The 16458-nt window shown below is 40.9% G+C and overlaps 1 protein-coding gene across 5 annotated transcripts in view; it reads left to right on the forward strand.

Annotated features, from left to right (window-relative positions):
- Nucleotides 1-16458, forward strand: part of LOC108033184 (atrophin-1) — a 36893-nt gene that overhangs the window by 2530 nt on the left and 17905 nt on the right. For 4 of the 5 annotated variants that reach the window (XM_044093349.2, XM_050888671.1, XM_017107426.2 and 1 more), the window contains exon 2: nucleotides 11936-12001. The exons of the other annotated variant lie outside the window; for it this stretch is intronic. The gene's annotated coding sequence lies outside the window, so the exon portion shown is untranslated. The remainder of the gene's footprint in view (nucleotides 1-11935; nucleotides 12002-16458) is intronic. 5 annotated transcript variants of the gene reach the window in all.

The following is a 16458-nucleotide window of genomic DNA, read 5'->3' on the forward strand; positions in this document are numbered from 1 at the left end:
TTTTACATTTGTTGGGCCAATTAAAAACCAGTTTTGGGTATTCTAAATAATAATCACCAATCTGATTATATTTTAAAAGATTTTGGTATTTCTTTTTTTTTAATTTGGTAATTGTTTTGTCTGGAATACATTTTAACGTTAATTGCTGAACCTTATGATTTGCATATAATCAAGAAACACTTGTTTAATTTTGTAAGAACTTGATGCAATATTTTAACATATAATATTTTTCTGTCTAATTAAAACTGATTCAATATTTTACTACTTTATTATTTAAGTGCGGTGCTAAATCGTTGATAAAATGAAGCCTTCGGTTTGGTTTCATTTGTTTGTGTTTATTATTTAACAAACTGTTGTATCCAACACAGCCTTCCACTTACCCCAGCATTTCGGCATTATCCAAGTAGGAACTCTTGCGATCTGCACTACGTTTCCTACGTTTTGTGCGATCATGGAGATATACTTTCGACACAACCCGGTCATGTCCCCACGGCTTCCCATTTCTCTTGTCGCTGGTCAAGAGTCTTCAGCACTTTGTTCAATTGAATTTTGTAAATTTACTTTCTGCGATTGTTGCCGCTTGGCTTCGGCACTCGGGTATCGGTGTGTCGCTCGGCTTTGGCTCACTTTGGCAGCTTTCTTGCATAATAAACAAGATCAGGCTCAGCACACAATGTGCAACATTAGGCCAATGTTGGTACGTGGACACACTCCTCCGAGCGGCCGGGGCAGGGGCAGGGGTGCGACGGGGAGGGGCAGGGGCTGCCTGAGTGGGGCATGGGGACAATCATGGACAGCGGGCGCTAAACTGCTAAGAAAACAAAAAGCGAAAAGCAGCAGGCAGAGCACACTGGAAAAAACTGCTATCCGGATATATACACTAGAAAAATTACAAATTTCAATTAGTCTTTTCACTTTTAGATGTAATAAGAACGCTAAGTATATTGAAATATTTTTTTGTTAAATAATTATTCCCATATTGAATCTACCAAGTATTTGTTTGATGCCGATTCCTATGACTATTTATTTAAACGTTATGATATAAATTATTTAATATCACAAAAAGAATTACAATGATTTTAGATTTTTATAAAATATCGAAACGGCTTACGTATAATATATCTATATTTCTATAAATTATACCTTATCAACTTTTTTTTAATTTTTATTTTTTAAAGCTAGTATCGAAATACTATTGTGTGCAAGAAGTACGCCAAATGTTCTTTTTAAAATGAAAAATCTTTATTTATTCTTCCAAATCAATATCATCTCTATCAAAGTGTTCCCCTGCCGAAAAAAATTGTCTTAAGCCAACGATTTTTCTAATCCTTGATAGTCTTTTCCGGTGCAGCCATCAGCGCCTTCTTCGATTTTGTTTTTATCTTCTCAATCGACTCGAAATTCGCTTCACTATTTGACCTTAAACAAATGATCTTTTGAATATTTTTGAAAAATTCCCCCGTTTTGAAACTATTTTCTCCCTGTGCGCCGGCAACATGCACCGAAACAAGCGATGTCGGTGGCTACTTTTGCTCTCGTTTCGACTGCTGCGTGAGGCACATGGATAACTGGATAACTTGGACAGTTTCCCGTTACCACGGTCCCGTCCCGCTCGATCCCCGCCTGCCTCGCTCCCAGCGCCCCTCTCTTCCCCCTGGTCGTGTTCGTTGTGAACCTGCCGCAGCGACAACAACACAAAAAACCACCGAAAATAAATCGCCAACCGCAAAAGTTTGCAAACTTTTTTAACTTCACAATAAATACAATCAGAAAAAAATGGTTGCTCCATTTCGGAGATCAGCGAACCCTTTTTGTCTTTGTTTTCGATTTGAATATACATATATTAAAGTCGAGCGATAGATACAGTAGAACTCAGTTACCAAGAAAAATCAATGTGCAACAAGGTCCAAAAATATCCTAGCAAATATGTTTCATTAATATTAATATAATGTTGGAAATTGGGTGTATAAAGCCTTATTTATAAGAGTTACCTATAAAAAGTACCTTTCAAAAAGATAGTAATTAGGTTTTAGATATAAATTCCCGACTTACACCATCACTTAGCGTATTTCCATGAGCAGGACTCAAGTATTTAATGAGCCGGAGTTTAGTGAGGGGACGGGTTTGGTATGACCTCCTTCTGGAGCCTTCCATCCGCCAGTCGATCTGATAAGATGCGATGAGATTGGAGTAGAAGCACCGCCAGATTGGATGGGGCCCGAGCCGGGGACGGGGGATCCCCACAATTTGTTGGTCTTGTAAATGCGGACGCGTGGCACGAGTCGAGTGCGATCAAATCCCCAAGTCGCTGCAACCATAATTGCCGGCACTCACACACGAGGGAAAGAGTTCCATCAGCCACTCGGGGAGTCGTAAGTCCCCGATCGCAAATCGCGAATCGCAAGTCGAGAGTTGAGAGCCTCCAGTCCAGAGCGCTGGCGACTCTGGGCAAACTTTAAGCCACAAACAAAGCCAAAAAGTCCCGGCTCAACGTCGTGCCCAGCGATCTGCATTGTTTGGCAAATTTGTAAGCCAAAACTTATTGCAAACTTTATTTTTTCGCTGTCTGCGCGTCTATTGCTGCTTTACATACCCTTGCCAAAGGTATTGCAAGTCAGTGAGTAAGTTTGGTGATTTCATTATGGAAATATGTATGGGTGTACCAGGTTCCTTTTAGAAGTTTTAGAATTTCAGTTTTATATTTAACTTCTTTAAAACTTCATTTAACTTGTGTGTGCTTCTTTTCTTAATGTTACATACGTAAGTTACATACGTCAAATTTCTAGGGTATTTCCAACTTCCTTTATAGTTTATTGTTGTTTTCCAACTTTATTTTTGTTTGCCTGCTTTTCTGGACAAAAGGCGACGACAACAGCTTCTTGTAATTATGGCGAGAGCCTCGAGTTGCGGACACCTTGGCCATGTTTATCATGTGGCAACTCCGGCAAAAAGATAAGCTTCGCCCACATGCCACAAAGTGTCGGTGTTGAGTGCTCGCATCTCTGAAATGCCACTGCAAGATGACAAAGTGCCACATCCAGGCAGCAGCAGCCATAATGGTAGCAAAACAAAAGATTGGGTAACTCAAGGGGTCAAATGGAGCTTTTCTGCTATTGGATATTCAGTAGAGAAGAATAAATGGCGCCCAACGAGGGGCCAAGCAAAACCATTCTTAAGCACCTTTGCAAAGCTCATCAAAGAGAAGGAGGGACTTATATGAAAAATGTATTTAAATTGGAAATGAAAGAATCAAGTTATTTTGTTCAGAAATTTAAATTAAGCAATGGATATATTGCACAATTTAAATGGCGCCCAACGGGGAAAATTAAAAATAATTTCGATTTGGCATGTAATCATTAGGATTTTTGCACAAATTTCAAACCTATTTATAGACCTGTTATATGATATGTAGGAACACTGAAATTTCCTCCCACATATTCCGATCCACCCAACCCAATGGGGAGCTTACATTTTAATTAGCGGATTGTGCAATGTGCGATGCAAATCAGACAGCCACCCACATGTGCTCGATGGTGGGATGCCTCATTTATGGCTCGCGCCCCGTTTTGGGCAACTTCAAAGGGTAACCGCAGGGTAACTGCACCACCGCACCACTGCACCACCGAACCGTCGAACAGCGGTTCGAAAAGTAAAACATTTAGTGGGCAAAAGTTTAATTAAAGCAAGGCGCAAGGCATGTTCGGCTAAATGAACCTTGGAAAGAATTTCCATGGCGCAACCATGGGCAACAACAACCACTCAAGCGCGTCATTTGGTTTATCAGTTTTGTAGCTGCGCTGCCGTGTTGCGCAATTGCATTTTCAGAGCCCCCAAGTTTTGTTTTCGTTTTTATTTTTCGCCTCGGCCCAGTCGATTCTCCCGTCAGTTCTCCAGCCCCCCGTGACTCACGAGAAGAAATATCTGGCAAAAAGTAGAGCAGCCGCCACAGCCAACGTGCAGCACATGTGCAACGCCCACTGGGTGTGGAGACGTCCGAGCCGATGCTGGATGGCCATGCCTGTGCCTTCAAGTTGGCAAAACAATTTGCTATTAGCCGTTTGCTGTGCGCTGTTTGCCATTTGATTTGCTTTGGCAGCTTTTCATTTGCGACCCGCTGATGACAACAAATCATGACAATGCTCAAGGTACAATGTCAAGACCTCGCGCCACATGCTTCGAAAACTACAGCACTTGAGTCCCCGCAACTGGCGTGGGTCAAGCTGAGAAGTTGAGAAGTCTCCACCCCCACCGCTGCCGCGGCAGTCGGCTCCCGGCTAGAAGGACGCTCCACATTTGCATAAGTCGAGGTGGCTGACCATCCCGCCTGGCAATCACACAGAAAGAACGAGCAAGCGCTGTTTTTCCAAACGAGTTTATTAATCTCACTTTGTTCACTACTGTTATAACGATATTATCAAGATCATTTTCAAATTCAAAAGATACACCTATATATAATAAATATTGCAAAGTCTATATAGGAAATTGTATTATTCATGATTTGTCTCTTTGAAAATGCCCTAAAGTTGGAACTGACGTGTTTTGAAAATGATATTATATGATATAATATGATATGATGGAATATCTTCATGACATATATCTTATAATATATATTAAAATGTAGTATCTTGATATACCCGGAATGTCATAGAAAAAAGTTTTGATTCGATTTATATTAGAGTATCGCAAAGAAGATCATTTATAAGAACTTTGCAGTTCAAACTGAATACCCAACTTATTTTAACTATTTTGTTTTATTTACATCTCTCAGATTCAGTGTAGTGATAGGCTTAGATGTAGAACCCATAACGCACTTTGATCTTTGAGTATAAGCCTGCAGTACATATACTCGTATATTTATTTAAGCGCCCAAGTATTACTTTCAAATTTTTGTGCAGACACAGTTGGCCAAACATTCGGCATGGCTATGCTCTATTTGCCCGCGGTGGTTCAGTTCGGCCTGGCTCGGTTCGGTGGTTCAGTGGTGCAAGTCAGGGCGGTTCGATCGATCGGCGGTGTCACCGCTGAAGATTCGATGATAGGGGAGATCCGAGTGCGAGTTGCCTGGCATTCACTCGGCTGACTGACGGTGCAAGGTTGGGTCAGGGTCAGATGTCAGGTGGCGTTAGGTGGGGCTGGGTGGAGCAGGGTGGTGCAGGGTGGCTCTGACACCCCGGGGTGTTGTGTGCCGAGGTTAAAGGAGATTAAACGCGCCAGTTCGATGTGTAATTGATATTTAGCTGGAATTTAATCGTTTGCCTGTCACAAATAAAAACTGTTGAGCTGCAATTGCATAATCAACAACTGAGCTATTTCATTAGTTCGTTTTTAATAAGCAAATGCACAAGGATACGTTGCTAGTTAAGAATGTTACACATGGTGCTACTTTTATTGCCTGGTATGAAGTGCCACAAATTGACTTGGTTGGTAACTGCCAATTTATTGATGGAGCAATATCAAGAATATAATTATGGGTGGCACGGAGATGCAGTTAACTTTGCTTTTATTATTCGCCTTGATGGTAGAATCTGTGGGTTGTTATATGGTGTTGGTACTTGAATGCCTATTTTTACATTTCAGACAGCAAAAATAAAAAAATGAAATTGTAAAATATATTGTATAAATATCCAAATCTTGTATTTAATATTTGCACTAAATACAAAACACAAAACAATACAATGTTTATTTAGTCCTATTCAAGTCGTATTTGCTTAAAACATTTTACGTCGTTAAAAACAATAATTTCATATTAAACACAACATTTCAATGATTTAAATTAACTTTAATGGTTATATTAAATATTTCTATAATTAATGTATATAAAAACTGTTATAAACCAAAAAAATATAATAAATTATGTCGCCTTTTCTTTTTTTTTAATATTAATTTTAGTATTATATGCTTTATTTTGTTTAAATAAAGAATAAAGAATAATTTACCTAAATTAAAAATGAAATCCTTCGACTGGCTACCGTTTTTATAAGTAATCGATTTGTATCCATCTAAGAAACATAAATATAATTTAAGGCAATCATATTTAATATTTTTTGGTGTTTTTTATTTTTAATGTTGTTTAGGTAATTGTACGTTTTGTGGGTGTTTTACATTTTTCCACTTGTTGCATCTTTGGTGGACCAACCAGACGATGGCTTCACCTCTTGACCCGCAACCCAGCCCAGAACCACCGAACGCTCGGCCTGGGTGGCTTTCACTTTCGAATCGGAGCTCGCCGGTGGTTCGGGTTTGTTTGCTTTATCTGGCCGAATCGATCGGGATCCAATCACTTTGTGAGTGGCTAGTTGACGCCTCCGTGAACCACCGCTGACCTCTGGCCTCCCACCCAGCACCACCCAGCACCACCCGACCCCCTCCCCGGGTTTCGCGATGCTGTTCCGCTGTTGTAGATAATCCGTTGATAAGATTTGTTTTCAATTTCGAGCTAAGAGCTGGCCCGGGCGAAAGGGTTGGGGGTGGGGATCAAAATGGCGCAATGACATTTAAATTGGCTACGAATTTTTCCGTTTTTTGTTTTTTTTTGCTGACCGCCCTACAAAACGTGCTCTATTGTTGCTGCTTTTTCTTTCTATAAAAGCCAGAGCAGCGACTTGACAAAATGAAATGCGCTCAAATTAAAGTGATTTTTTTTGGTCGGGGCTTTGGATTTGGCTTTGCTTCTTTATTGCTTGGCGTACTTTGGGCACCTTTTGTGGTTGCTTGTTTGTTGTTACAGCAACGAAAAGGTAACTAAAAAATACAGAAAAATTATGACTTTTGATCTAATTATGGCTTTGGACCCTATTTGTTTGTCCCGCGGCAACCTTGGCACCAATTTGTTTGCCTTACTTTGCCCGACTGGGGTTTCTGTTTATTTGCCGCCGTTGCCGCCTGTTGCCGCCGCTTGCTGCCATTGCTATTATTGCTTTCTCTACCGCATTCTAAGGCTGACTGTGCCACGCCCACACGTCGATATAGCCTGGAAACAATAATTACTGCTGCAACATTTGGCAACTTTTTGATTTGATTTGATTTTGGGATTGGCTGCTCTGCAATATTTTAAATTGGAGCAGTAATCGAGGCAAGGAAAACCGAGAAACATATTCGAGATAACCAAACAATTATCCCCGAGCCGCTGGTCATATTATTTACTGGCCTTAGTTTTGGCAAACTGCTTAGGCTGTGGCACGAAGTTGGATTTCTGGGATTTCGGGAGTTGTTTCGCTTTTTGTTCCCCCCGTTTTTTGCGCAATCTTTAGCGCCGCCAAACGAAAGACTTAAGAAACGAACTTTAGCATTTTTTCTGCCTGCGCCTCGGCTTCTTTTTATCCACTGCCCCATGGAAAAATGCCAGGGGCGTGGCCCAATCGAGGGGCGGCGCAGGGGCTTTTCAATTTTTTTCTTCCAGCTGCACTAAACAATTTTGTCGCTCAAACGACTCCATTAAGTCAGTCGATGGTTTTATGGCTTTATGCTTATTGCCAGCTGATGAATTGCATTTTGCATACCCTTACCAAATTCGTGAGTGGGGTTGGTCCATTGGTTATGATGGGCGATTGGGGTACTCCTAAAGTTGGCTTAAGCCAAGCATTTTGAAACAAAATACTCAAACTTGAATTGCCGAGGGAGTATAATAGGATTAGTATATGTTAACTGAATAGAATCGAGTGTCTCCAACGATTAAGTTTACAATTTATATTGTATTTTAATATAATAAATAATTATTTTGCATTTACATATATTCCACATATTTCTTTCAAAATCAATTTAAGTTGACTTAATCTCAGTCAAAGAGCATTCAAGAATCATCACCCCGCGGGACTCCTTTAGTTCACTCGATCGTTTTTCTTTCTTCCATTTTGTTTGCTCATATTTATGTAAATTTCATAGGCGTGACTCAATGATTTGTAGTCCGTGGCTATATAAGCGGCGATCTGCATATCGGCGTGGCTATATTTGTGTATTCGAGCCGCGTTGACAACCCGGCGACGGCCCTTTCACATATTTTTCGGAACGAACAATCAGCGGCCGCGGATTAGCTGCATCGACAGATCCGAGTGCGCCACTATATATGAGCATGTGTCCAAAGATATCCATGCTGTCAAATTCGTTGCACTCATTAGGCCAATTCAATTGGCCGCGGGGAAAATGGAAATAAAAACCAAACCAAAAATGTAAACGGGTCTTAATTGTGTTGTTAAGGCCACTCGGTAATTCGATATGATGTGATATGTGGCTGGAACTGAAAATAAAGGCTGAAAAGCCGAAAACTGCAAACTGAAAACTGAAAACTAAGCCAAGCCTCCGCAACGTCAAAATTAATCACTTCCCTTAGCTAGAATTTGCATGCAGACTTCAGAAATCGGACTTTCGATTTTTTGAGCCGCCTTTTGTGGGGTTTTTCATTCGCTTTTCGCTTTGGTATCAATTAAAACCCAATTATGCCCCGCAGGCGAGTCTCGGAAAATGCGCACCCAAAGCGAGATAATGTCCGTCCGGTCGCAACGGGTTTGGGCCACGCACCAAGGTTACCATAAGCAAATATTTGTGTGCGATCGACAGCTTGTGTGCGGGGCAAGTCGGCGAACGCTCCCCGTTGTCAGGCGATCTGTAAAATGCAAATACCTGGAGTGGCCACCGAGACCAGAATGAACCACGGGTCGAGGAGTCCGCAGATCAGGGCAATTAACCAGTGGCTCAGGTACTCAAAGGAATGCAGAAACTACATATTCCTGAGGGAAATACAAAATATACTTTAGGTGCCAACCAAATAATAAACAAAAGTAAAAGCTGGCTAAAAGAAAGCCGTGTTTTCAAATTGGCTTATAATCTCCTTGGACATTTAAAAATAATTAATGGCTGGAAAACCACGTATTTTCATTAGGCACAAGGCATTTAGCCATTTTGTTTAAGCGCCCAACCACTCTATCATTTCATACACAATTAGGCTTTATAGGCAGTCGTTTTTTGGCACTAACTAGACTTCTTTCACCTGGTAATTCGCTGAGCTTATCTGGCCCCATTCATCACCTGGTGTTTGCCCAGTTTTCACTTGCTTCTCTCACCCGTTTCCCCCCATTTAGGATCCCAGCCGTGTTAACTATATCTTAATTTATTTAGCAGCGCATAGGGAAGCCCGAGCGAAAACAAAAATATGAGAAGTTATGGAGGCTGGGGAGATAATTTATACCCCACTGCCGCCCAAGTGTTGTGTCTGTCAGTGCTCGATTTATTGGGCACATGTCGGGTGTCCGATTCGTGCCGATTGGCAATCGATAACGATAGGTTCGACAGGCGGTCGCCGCTGTGTGGTCCCATCGATCGATCAGGTTGTCGCATGTCCAGCATGTCCAGCATGTCCAGCGATAAGATCGGACCGCCATCTGTTTTTCAGTGCTTTCCGAGCTCTGCGAGTTTTTCCATTTTCCCACTGATGAAGCTGTCATAAGTTCTGTGCTCTCGTTTCTGGCTCTGACAATCGTTCGATTCGTTTCGATTCAATTTATGCGCTTCCTGCCCAGTCAATTGGCATCAATTATCCGGCATTCTCGACTTGATTACTTCGCCGGCTGGCCACGTCGGATGACATTGATTGCATCCTGCCGAGCACACATTTTTCGACCACTTTTGGGGGTCTGACCAAATGTGGGGCATTCTCTGCGCTCTCTGCAACACCAGTGGAGTCCCCGGCCCACTCCGTCTGGCATGCGGCTCGTAAGTCTCTTTTATGGCGTTTTAAAGTGTTTCACATCGCAATTATTGTTAATCAACAGCCGGCTAATTGCGGCTCTGGTCCCCGCCATAAACAGACGACTTATAATCACAATTAAATGCGATAAGTAGCCGCTTAGCGGGTTGACAATGAAAGCCTCCGAGTATTTCTTGGTGGAAAGGCCCTTGGGAAACTGTGGCGTGTGGCTAATGCCAGGAAATCTGCGAGTGCCCAAGTAAGTGGCATACCATTACCATCCATTTGGAAAAAAGTTGCAAAATAAATTGACTAAGGTCAAGCTTAAATATTTTTTAATTTAAAAAAACTTAAAAAACACCTAAGACTCATATTAAGAGGTTATAAGTTCAATTGCTGGGCAAATGCTGTCAAATAAGAGACAAATGCAAATACATATAATTTATTCAACAATAAAAAAGTTATTTTTATTATCGATAATATTAAATAGGTTTTTCTGATACAGTGGAAATATTACGAATTATTATGAAAAATCTTTAACATTTAGAGAGGCATATATATATGATATAAATTAATCGTTCTGATAATAATCAATCAATCCTTTCAGATAATATTTAAATTCCTTTTGAAGCTTAAGACTGCAATAAAATGGTTTATTTTTTTGTCTGATTGCCAGGCAAATATACAGTAAAGCTTAGTTATTTTATTTAATTATTGATAAATTATAATAAACATTTATTTTGTGCAATTATTTGTGCAGCTTTGCAAATAAGTCAGTTTAAGTTTAATTAAAGTACCACTGAGTTTGAGGAACTCGTCATAAGTCGGGGGCTGTAAATTGGATTTCCTGCCAGATGATGATATAAATCAATGAGTTCTGAGCGGAAAGCCGTTGTGGATCCCCCCGCCGTGTTGCAATCCGTTTCAAGGGCCATTGGGGTATGCAGCCATGGCTGTCATAAGCAATGAATGCATGTCGTTTGTCTTGTGCGCCGGCACAGGCAAATAACTCAGCCCGAACAATATCAGGTTGGACAAATGGTTGGCAATATGTTTTGCAATCGCTGCCATATTCCGTATTCCGATTCCGATGGCGATGGCTATGGCGATGCCGATGGCGGTGTCGATGCCATATGTCAATGGCTTCGGCGGGTTCTCACAATTGCCACACATTGTTTTTATTACGGTTGGCGGCAATTAAATGCGATTTAATTATCAGTCGGGTGGCAGGGGAGCGGTGGCCGAGTGGAAATGGAAGTATATGTTTTATTTCTTTCGCTGGAATTAAATGCAAATGAAGAGAGCCGCCGCAGAAATATCTGAAATGGCTGCCTTCGTTGCGCATGCGTGTGACTTGATTACAGCAACAAAACCGTTGACAAAGACTTTTATTGGCAGGCAGCAAGCGGCAGCGGTGCAAAAAATGAAAATTATCGTGCCGCCGAGCAGAGAAATAAAGGAAAAATGCATTGAACGCGCACGCATACCAGGTAAATTATAGAGGGACCAAAAAACCAGACCAAGTGGTTGAAGCGGCCAAGAAGGGGGTCTGCGCGGCCACTTGCGTCACCTAGAGTATGTGCATTGTGGCATTTGTCATTTCGATTGCGCGTGCGCTGAAATGGGTGGCAAGTTTGTGTCCTAAGTCTTTTGTTTCGCCGCACTCGAATCGCTTGGATGGGAAATTCTGACTGCGAAAGGGAAGTGCTTTTCACATTTTTGGTTCGTACTGAACGACTTTTTACCATTCTAAGGGTTTAAGGGTTGATTTCATGTATTTTATTTTAGGTATACAAAATTCTTTATCTAGTATATTGTTAAGCATTGTGGCATTTGTCATTTCAATTGCGCGTGCGCTGAAATGGCTGGCAAGTTTGTGTCCTAAGTCTTTTGTTTCGCCCCACTTGCCAGATGGGAAATTCTGACTACGAACGGAAAGTGCATTTCATATTTACTTTAAAGGTTGTACGGATTTATTTCGACTATTTTATTTTAGGTGTAAAAAGGGTTTATCTAGCATATTTTTATGCAATGTGTCATTTGTCATTTCTTTTGCGCGTGCGCTGAAATGGCTGCAAGTTTGTGTCCTTAGTCTTTTGTTTCACACCACTCTACCATTATAAACGTTTCATGGTGAATCTTGTTTATTTTATTTTAAGTACTTAAATGTCCGATAAGGTTCGTAAATACAAAAATTTAACTAAATATTTATAAATATACAAAAAAAAATTGTTATCTATATTTTTATTTTTTTAGGAACATCCGTAAACGAATTACTTTTTGGATTCCGCTTTTACATCCTTTTTGGGCATGAGTAACTAAGTAAGTAATTGATTTCTTGTGTAAGCTTATGTTCCCCATATTATTGGTATTGGACCAACTTTATCAAACATCGGCTTAATGGCTTCCTTTTAGTACACTTGCTTATTTTTAATAACACCCCTTTCAAAACGATCGCAGCCGAGAAATGTTTGGCACAATGTTTACCTCTTCAACGACCGTCTATCCTTCCCCATGCCCAAATATAATTAAACTTTTTTTCACTTTTTAATACTCGTTTATTATCTGCCCATAAAATCGGTTTATCTATCAATTTGGTATTCTACTCATTTCTTTTTTAATTTTCCAACCAACTACATCCGAAAGAGCGCCTTTTAATTTAAGCAACGATGGCAACAAAAACCCTGAAGCCAGGTGAAAAAAATGAAATCACGAAGCGCGAGCGCTTGCCGAAAAAACTCAAACAAAATAATAAAATCATCAGCATAATCGGCTGAATGGCCAAAAGACGATGATTACGATGCCGCTGATGATGATGCGCGTGCCATGGTGCCATTTAGTGCAAATTTGTCGATGCTTCCGGCCGAGAGATTTCGCTGGCCCACCTGCAACAGTAGCAACTGGCAACTGGCAGCCAGCAACTGGCAGCTGGCAACCAGCAACACCAACGGTGGCAAGTGGCAACATCAGCATCAAAATCAGACATTCACTTTGGCTACCTTCGCGCTTGCATTCAATGCCAAAATGAAAAGCGCCTCATAATTTCCGTGCCGCTTTTCCACGTCTGGGAAGTGGACTTGTGGTGAAAGATGAGTCGGCTCTTTTCCCTTGCCCGGCCTGCAAGCGCTGGCCTGTCCTCACCTCGGCCCATCTATCAATTTGAATTCAATTTCGCCAGCCCACTCGATCCAGAGCCAGTCGAGTGATTTGCATGGCGTTGTTGCTACCGCTGTGGCTGGCAATCAAGGCGGCTTGGCCTGGCCCGGAAGCCGTGCCCAAAAGATCGTGTACAGTTAGAACGGCCGGCGGCAACCGATAATTATGGTTAATAAATATTAGCTGCCAAAAGTGCAATAAACCAGGCGGACGACAAGCGACAAATGCAAAGCAGCCCGCCAGCGGGTCAAAGGGGAGTGCCAGGGGGGCTGGTTCTTGGCCCGGTCATATTTCCAGCTAGTTAATTGCCATCGACTCACATGCCATCTAGCAGGCTGAAAAATAGATACTTAGAGATATAGTACTATGCTTTAAGACATTTTTCTGAATTTACATTTTGTCGTAGTAGCTATTAGTATTTTAAAGTAGAATTTAGTAATTTTACAATAAGTATTAGTATTTTGTATAGAAAATCAAAGGGTTACATGTTCTTAAATTTAAATTTATTAACTTAAGACATGCCTAAGTCATGCTTAAACTTTTTTCTGTGTACCTAAGAAATAATGATGTAGCAAAGGGGCAGAGGTGAGAGATCTTGTATCTCACGCACGCAATAAAACAGTGACCTTTACTAAGTTAAAAATTGGTTTAATTACATTTTTTACTTATTAAGCAGCACTTTCCCTTTGCAAAAAATAATGATAAAATAATAAGTAGTTGTCTAACTAAAATAATATTTTTTAACGGAGTTTTGATCGTTAGATAATATAATAAATATTTAATGGTATAATAATATTTTAGATATACAGATATTTAATTTTCGAAACATATTTATTATATTATTATTATATGGTTATTATAAAATAACCATTAAATTGCATTTTTTAATGCCCTGCCCCACGGTAACCTCTGCTGTTTCCATTTCGTTGGCCGCAAAAGCGCAGTTTAAACAAACATTTTGCTGACCGACGGATTGCAACGCCCCAGTACCCCCGTCTTATCGAGGGGCGTGGCACCGGGGCGGCTGCGACTGTTGCGAACTGCTTGAAACCGAAAATACAAAGTTGCATGCAACAATTTCGGATTTCAGAGCTTTCGGTGGGCTCCTTGTTAACGTTTGGCAATTAAACGGTTATCGGGGACATTATAAGGCAGTAAAAATGGTGAAAAAAACGGCAGTGAAGTAAGTGAAGCCAATTAGAGCGCTTGGCCCAGACGAGATTTCGCAATAGTTTAATAACCATTTTTCAACATGACGGACCGGTGATCGATTCGTGAAATTGAATTTAATTAGAGCCGAGTACTACGACCAAGTGATTAATTAAAGGCCATTCGAGACGCCCACCGGGGGCCTACATAGATATGGGCCCAGCTATGCTCCGATCTCGACCATAGGTATAATGCCCCGACTTATCGCCGATCCGATCCGAGCCGATCCGATCCGGCCAAGTGTCGTTGCTAATGGCTGTGGAAGCTGGCGACAAGTCTGAGCCGCTAAATTGTTGTTAATTTCCAGCCATAATTCAAGCCAAGCGCCTCATAAACAAACAACTTTGTTAACAACGAAATGGGCAGGGGTGGGGGCGAAGGGGCTGGCTCTGCGAAGGGGCTGGCCGCACTATCAGTTGCAAGTGTTGAAGTCATAAATCTGCATAATGATCATGTCGCAGCCCGTTAGTGCGTTAGCTTATTTAACGTTTAATCGTGCGAGTGTGGGTCGACTTCGCCAAGACAAAACAGCCGCCGAGCGCAAAACATTTTGAGCTGGTGCTGCGATCTGTCACTGGTTCCTTTCACAATTTTAGAAGGGTGCCAGGCTTGCTCGGGCTGCTGATTCAGCACAAAATTCTAGACCGCAGAACGGACATGCAGCATTTAAAGCGTTTGCAGAAAGGTATGCAAATCAAAAGACTTAAGCAAAAAACTCGAAGAAAAATTATAAAATAAATGATTTAACAAAAGACTTAAGCAAAAAACTCGAAGAAAAATTATAAAATAAATGATTTAACAAAAGACTTAAGCAAAAAACTCAAAGAAAAATTATAAAAAAATGATTTAACAAAAGACTTAAGCAAAAAACTCTAAGAAAAATGTAAAAAAACAATTTTTGTCTTGCAAAGACAATATGTTTAATGATTTTTTTATAGCTTAAAATTATTTCGAAGGCCTCCCAAATATTTTCTATGAATTTATGACTAAGAATTTCTGTAAATCTGTGGAAATATTTATTACATTACATTCAAATTTCTTGATTTCATTTTTTTCTTTTTTATATCTTTCAGCATGTCAAAGGAAAAGTAGCATAAGAAATATAGTTTATTTTTCATTTTATTCTTTGTAATCGCTAAGCAAAAATAGCCTTGTTTATATTCCCTTTTATTTTTTAATTGTCACTCTTCGTTCCTACAAGTTCCCCTCTTGATGTGTCTTTTATTTCACATAAAACCATAGTTATAAGCTTTCTTCAAGCCGTCACTTTCTAGATCGTTTGTGCCCCGTGCATGTGCATATGACAACTTGATTCTGGGGCCAAAGTCACTCGCTTCTCGCGGCTTTCACAGCTCTGTGCGAATCCGAACCCGGGGATTTCTCTGGCAGCGTCGGCACTTTTACCCACCCAGTCATTGTCATTAGCGGAGGGCAGACGGTAGACAGTAGGCACTCGAAAACAGACACATGTGAACAGGCCGAGTGCCACGCCCACCTGCAGCCGGCTGCCCATTGTTGACAGCGGGAAAGTTGGCTCTTGGCTGCCGTTTGTCTCTGGCGTCTTGGCTTTTGGCCCTCTTTCACTCGGCGGCGGGAAAAGGAAAACGCGCAGCTGGAAACTGCAACTGCGGCCATTAGGCCCACTGTGCCGGCCCTCTTGGCCCGGTCTTTGTTTTACGGTTCATTAACGCCGCAACGCCTTAATTAAGCCGAATTAGAAAGAGCGACCCACAAGCGCGGGGTGCGATGCCGCATTTGCATAATGATCGGGGTGTATTCTAATTCGGGTTTCTCCCCGTCTGGGAATCTGAATGCGAAAGGAGGTGCTTCTTAATTGGGATGGGCCTACCATAATATCAGTGCTGGTAAGCGGAGTACTTGTTCGAATTGCTATTCATCATAGGGCCACTCTGATGGTTAGGTGTGTGCAGTTTGGGGAACAATGAAATAGCTCAAGAACTTCTTGACTAAGGTATCATAAGGTTGTACTTACCTATTTTTACTTTGATTTATTCAAAACATTTAATTTTAGATTTTAGTTGCTATAAAATAAATATATTTTAAGTCTATAAAACATTTTTTATCTTTTTCTTAACATGTATAAACTTAAAATTAACTTTAAACAGTCAAAATTCGCAGGAAAATATGTGTTTAAAGAATGATTTCACATATATTCCGACTGTAGTAATACTAAATTTGTAATCTACATTGTTTAAAAGATGTATAGCCCCTAGATACTATTTAGTAATCGCAATAATTGCTTCCAAAAACGATCAGACATATCACTACTTTTCCGATCCGTGCAACTTGACCTTGTAACAATCAAACGCCGTGAAAACGAGATCAAATCGATGGTCATGGGGAACGGTGGAGAAGAAGGGGGGATGGTACTTGGCCAGACATCGACTCATGTT

The sequence above is a fragment of the Drosophila biarmipes genome, chromosome X, assembly GCF_025231255.1.
Source record: "Drosophila biarmipes strain raj3 chromosome X, RU_DBia_V1.1, whole genome shotgun sequence".
Taxonomy (NCBI): Eukaryota; Metazoa; Arthropoda; class Insecta; order Diptera; family Drosophilidae; genus Drosophila; species Drosophila biarmipes.